The sequence below is a fragment of the Eptatretus burgeri genome, chromosome 6 (genome assembly GCF_056783735.1).
Source record: "Eptatretus burgeri isolate ZD-2024b chromosome 6, Ebu_testis_v1, whole genome shotgun sequence".
Lineage (NCBI taxonomy): Eukaryota > Metazoa > Chordata > Myxini > Myxiniformes > Myxinidae > Eptatretus > Eptatretus burgeri.
In genome coordinates this window covers 109,663,810-109,669,809 of record NC_140966.1, presented here as the reverse complement: position 1 = coordinate 109,669,809, position 6,000 = coordinate 109,663,810, and positions in this window count along the sequence as shown.

Below are 6,000 nucleotides of genomic sequence, written 5' to 3'. Positions count from 1 at the left end.
GATTCAGGGTAGTACTCCATTCACTCACTTCATGGTTCAGGATAGTACCACACTCACTCACTTCATGGTTCAGGGTAGTACCACACTCACTCACTTCATGGTTCAGGGTAGTACCACACTCACTCACTTCATGGTTCAGGGTAGTACCACACTCACTCACTTCATGGTTCAGGGTAGGAACACACTCACTCATTTCATGGTTCAGGGTGGTACCACACTCGCTCACTTCATGGTTCAGGGTGGTACCAGACTCACTCACTTCATGGTTCAGGGTGGTACCACACTCACTCATTTCATGGTGGTACCACACTCCCTCACTTCATGGTTCATGGTGGTACCACACTCACTCGCTTCATTGTTCAGGGTAGTACCACACTCACTCACTTCATGGTTCAGGGTGGTACCACACTCACTCACTTCATGGTTCAGGGTGGTACCACACTCACTCACTTCATGGTTCAGGGTGGTACCACACTCACTCACTTCATGGTTCAGGGTGGTACCACACTCACTCACTTCATGGTTCAGGGTGGTACCACACTCACTCACTTCATGGTTCAGGGTGGTACCACACTCACTCACTTCATGGTTCAGGGTGGTACCACACTCACTCACTTCATGGTTCAGGGTGGTACCACACTCACTCACTTCATGGTTCAGGGTGGTACCACACTCACTCACTTCATGGTTCAGGGTGGTACCACACTCACTCACTTCATGGTTCAGGGTGGTAACCCACATGTCCGCTTTCATCATTGGTTGGAAGGGGGGATCCTGTTTTATAACCACGTCTCCTTGGTTCATTCCTAATACGAAGGCTGTTTATACCGTCGATCCTGAATCCCGATGACCACAGGGGTGGTGCGGTTTGTGGTTAGTTTGATTTTAATTTGATATGCTCACTCTTCATGAAACACTTTGAACGATATCAATCTTTCGGACTCTGGTTGGGATCCCTTGGTGCTTTAACGTGTGTAATTGGTGCTTCCAAAGTCCAGGCTTTTCACTAATTTGTGAAGGGGCCTTTTTGTGCCATTTTGTGATTGATTTCTTCATACGTTGGACTGTGATGGCTGTTCATCGCAAAGTCTGTGCTGTTCGAGTTACGAAACGAGGCATAAAATCCACAAAACCGTCTGAGCGTAAACAGGGTGGTTGCGGTTGCAGCTGCTGGGGTGATAAGGGAGCCGAGGGAGGGGGGGGACAGTCACCCTCTCCCTCCCCTCAACATTAAATGCTGCAATGCTCATAATCATCCAATTCCTGTTTATTTTAGTCTTTTCTTTTTTTTTTTTTCTTTTCTTTTTCCACTCCACTTGTGAGTTCGGACTGACGGTTTCACAACATATGTTGCCATTTGACTATCTCAGTCCTGGTTAACTCCACCATTGCTCCACAGCTAGAATGTCACTGGTTATTTTGACTCAGTGCCGTGACCACGACGTGATTTGCTGCTTTAGGAAGTTTGCCATGTTCACGTGCTATTATCCACCAAAGTAAACCTGGTGTTGGCTCAGTGGTTAGGGTGGCGGCTTGGGATCCTACTTGGGATCCTCGGGTCCTGAGTTCAAGCCCCATCAGCCGCTGAATTAATACACCAGGGGGGGTTGACTCAGCCTGTCATTCTTCCGAGGTCGGCGAAATGAGTACCAGTTCCAATGTGTGTACTGGTATAGGGGCACTGCATCAGCAAGAATTACACTTCAAGAAATGATAGCTACCCCAGCAGCTAAGCTGCCATACGACTACCATCCACCAAAGTGGTATATTTTCTGTCAGATCTCATCTCATTTCTGTTTGTGTGATAAGGCTGGTGCGATGTAGCTCGAGATGAGCTGCTCGCTGCATCATTATCGTGCTTGTGCAGTGTAATTCAAAAAGCTGCAAACAACATAAAATAGTGCACGACCTGCCAACGATTTTTCATTTCTCAAAATGTCACAATTGATAAGAAAATACTTTTCTTAATTTTATCTACTAGTATTGTTATATAAAAATGTTAGAACTCACCATCACAGATGTCTATAACCTGTCATGAGTACATTATAATCTCCAAGATGGCTTCCACAACTGCATGAAGCTTCAGAATTCTCTGCAGTACATACACAGTCTCTGCCATCATCAGCTTATAAAGTGCAAAGCCATTGGGAGTGTAACATCCGTCTCCCACTCTCCCATTTGACTGGTGCCTCCTTGTCCCAGCTCACCCCCCCCTCCTCCTTCGACTATGGAATCCTCATCCCATCCATTGGGACCATACTCTGCAGAGCGTTAGTGTTGCTTAAGCAGTCTCCTTGGCTATTGGACACAATCCGAGACGGGTTGCCACTTCGACACAGGATACCAGCAAGCTGGTACTCATTTTGCCTACCTCAGAAGGATGACGGGCTGAGTCAACCCCACCTGTTATTAATTCAACAGCCGATGGAATTTGGACTCGACCTGAGGATCCCAAGCCTACCAACCTAACCATTAAGCCAACACCCGGCATTCCCAGTCCCATCGTGTGGTGCAAATCTCAATATTCGGCTGAGTCGAAAGGCCTGTTTCTTGCTTACCCTCGGCTGCTTGATGGTCTTGCAGCCTTTTCACCCCTCCAGCTTGGAACTCTCACTCCTCCGTTCAACCAGACCAGACTCAGTGGTGTAATGGTTGGAGGGTCTGCTCTGAGTCTGGACTGTTCAAACCCCAGCCGAGTCTGATCAAAGACTAAAAAGGGTACGTATTGCTTCTGCTTGATGCTCAGCACTTGGAGGATAAAGCACAGACGAGCAACCATAGGTTGGGAACCACTGCCCAGGCTTGACGGGTCAAGTGGCTTATGTTGAAGTTCCGTGTAAGGGAACTTGTATTCACCCGTTCCTCTTCCTCCAACCTGCTCCCACCGATCGCACACCTTTTGCCTGAAACCCTTTACTTACATAATCAATCGATCAATCAATCAAAAATAATCGCCACCACCCCTCGATGCAGTGAGTTGGTGCTGCCAAAGCAGTTACTAGTCTGCAATCATGGTCGGGTCGACACTCCGATGCAGGAAGTCAGAGCAGGAATTTGTTAATGGTGCTGGTGAGAGCTCACCTACTATTCATGAAGGATACTGTGGGGTCTGAAACGTCCACCAAACAATATCGGGAGACGGGACATCAGTTTAACATCCATCCGAGGGATAGCACACACATTTTTTTTATTTTTTGTATTCTTTGGCGAGGCTCATGTAAGAGCAAACGCACAACGCACAGCAAGGGGGACATGAGACAAGAGGAGCGGGAGGGGGAAGGACAAAACAGTGGGGAACAGAGACATGAGATGGGGTGGGGAACATGGAGAATACAAGATGGACAATACAAGGACTTTCAGGAAGGAAAGCAGGTAATTTGAAGGAGATGGGCTTGGGTGGATTATCAGGGGGTAGAAAAGATCCAGCATTTGGATGGGGGACGATAAGAGGTGGTGGTGAACAGCTGTTTTGAAGGCCTGGAGGGAAGAATGGGATTGAATAGAGTGAGGGAGTTAATTCCAAAGACGGGAAAAAAAAAGAGGAATGAAAGAGTGAAGGTGAGCAGAGATTCGTTATTTTGGTAGTTTTACCAGAAGGGGGTTGTTGGCGGACCTTGAGCGCCCTGCGGAAATGTGGTGGGGGCGAGGCTGGAGAGGAGACTGTAGAAGACAGAAAGACCACCGACCAGCCTGCAGTGAGAGAGGGAGAGGCCCAAAGACTCAGCCTCATTGCGGTAGATGCCAATGATCCGAAATGCCTTGGTTTCCACAGCGTGACACTGAGAAAGGTGGGAGGTGGGAAAACGAGCCCAGAGGGGAGAACAGTACTCCATCGGACTGCGGACGAAAGCTTTGTAAGTGGTCAGGAGCTCAGGAGGGCCGAGGAAGGACTGCACGACGGAGGATTCCCAGTTGGCGACTGGCTTTGGAGGCAAGGTTTGAAATGTGTCTTTCCCAGGAAAGGTCATGGCAGATATTGAGACCCAGATGCTTGAAAGAAAGGACTTCTTCCAGAGGATTGTTGAGAAAGTGGATGGGGTTGGGGGGGGGGTTCTAAACGGTCCTTTCGTAGAGACATAATGAGAGTGTGAGATTTGTCTGGATTGAAAGACATGTTCCACGTGTTGGACCAGTTTGTGATTTTATCCAGATCTGCAGTGAGCGAAGAAGCTGCTGCTTGCCGGTCTGAGGGATGACCGATGGTACAGCAGAGGGTGGAGTCATCACAAAGAGATATTGAGGATTTTTCAGAGTTGGAGAGATCATTGATGAAAACCAGAAAAAGAACAGGGCCCAGAACGCAACCTTGAGGAACTCCAGCCTGGACAGGAAGAGGGGATGAAAGAACTCCATTTGGGGCGACACGTTGACTGCAACAGGAGAGGAAGTCTGCGAGCCATGAGTGGATATGGCCTTGGATACCAAAGGAAGAGAGTTTGGTGAGCAGGGCAGGGTGCCAGACCTTGTCAAAAGCACGTGATATGTCCAGGGATACGGCTCGGATTTCCTGTCTGGCATTGAGGACCTCCATCAATTGTTGAAAGAGCAGAAGCAGCATATCCAGGGTAGAGTGACCTGGTCTGAAACCAAATTGATGATCAGAAATCAGGCCATTGGAGAAGAGGAAGGATTTAATGTCTGAAGCAATGATGGATTCCATAACCTTGCTGATGATTGGGAGAAGGCTGATTGGTCTGTAGTTGCAGTGATCTGTTTTTGCACCTTTTTATGCAGGGCAATAATGTTTGATGATTTCCAAGCAGATGGCAGATGACCTTGAGCAAATGAGAGGGAGATGAGAACAGAGGGAGGGTGAGCAAGAGCAGAGGAGCAGGTTTTCAAGATACGTGGGCTGATGCCATCTGCATCAGTTGCAGAATCTGAGTCGAGGTTTGACAGCAAGCTCTCCACCTTGTCAGGGGAAAAGGACACAAAGTCCAGGGACAGTTGGGTGTGATTGGGTAACGTGTGTTGAGAAAGCGATGGGTTTTGTACACAAGATTTAGCTGCAAACACCGAGTTTCGGCATTCAGCCTTGTCACGTGCAGTATCAGCAGTGCGGCCATTTGAGGTAAGGGAGGGGATGGAGGGGGAACATACACCAGAAACAGATTTGATTGGATGCCACCAGGATTTTGATGAGGGAGAGAGGTTTGAAAGTTCAGACTTGAGCTAGAGCTGTTTACATGTTGTTTTCTGGCTCTCCTGAGGGTAGATACACACTTGTTCTGAGCTTTATGGAAGGAACTGATATTACCCTCAGTTGCGTTTGCTTTCCATGAGGCAAAGGCAAGTTTTCAGGACAATTGCCTCGCCACAAGCTTCAGTAAACCAAGGGCGGGAGGAAGGGTAGGATGACTGAAGACGAGAGGGGATAAATCTGTGCATGAGGGAGAGCAAGTTTCTTTGAAAGAATTCCCAGGATGAGTATATGTTGGAGAAAGTAGCGAAAGGAGACTAGTCTATAAGTTTGATGGTTGCTTGGAGACCCTGCCAGTCAGCTTGAGTGAAATGCCAGACTCGACGGTGGTAAGGTGGTTCTCTGATAACAGCCAGAGAGATGTCCACTTTGACAAGGACGTGGTCAGAAGAACCGATTGGAGCGGAGGAAGAGCAGCAGATACTGTCAGGGAAATTTGTCAGAATCAGATCCAGAAGAGATGGAGGACCATTGGTTGGGAAGTTGACCGATTGAGTCAGTCCCAATAAGTCACAGACAGCTTTTGCTGAAATGACATGACAGGTGAGAGAGGTACCCACACGAGCCAACTGGCATGATGACAATTGAAGTCACCACATATGAGGAAGAGAGAGTTTGGATGAGAAGAAAGAAGTTGGTCCATGTTTTCGGATAGTGCGGTGTAGATGGAGTCATCACTGTTCGGTGCGGTACAGTACACATATAAACATGAGGTGGGAGTGGAGGGGAAGCTGTAGCCAGAGGTATTCCTGGGGGTGTGGGGAGTGAGGGCAGTGCCCCTCTCTCCCCCCTCGTCTCAC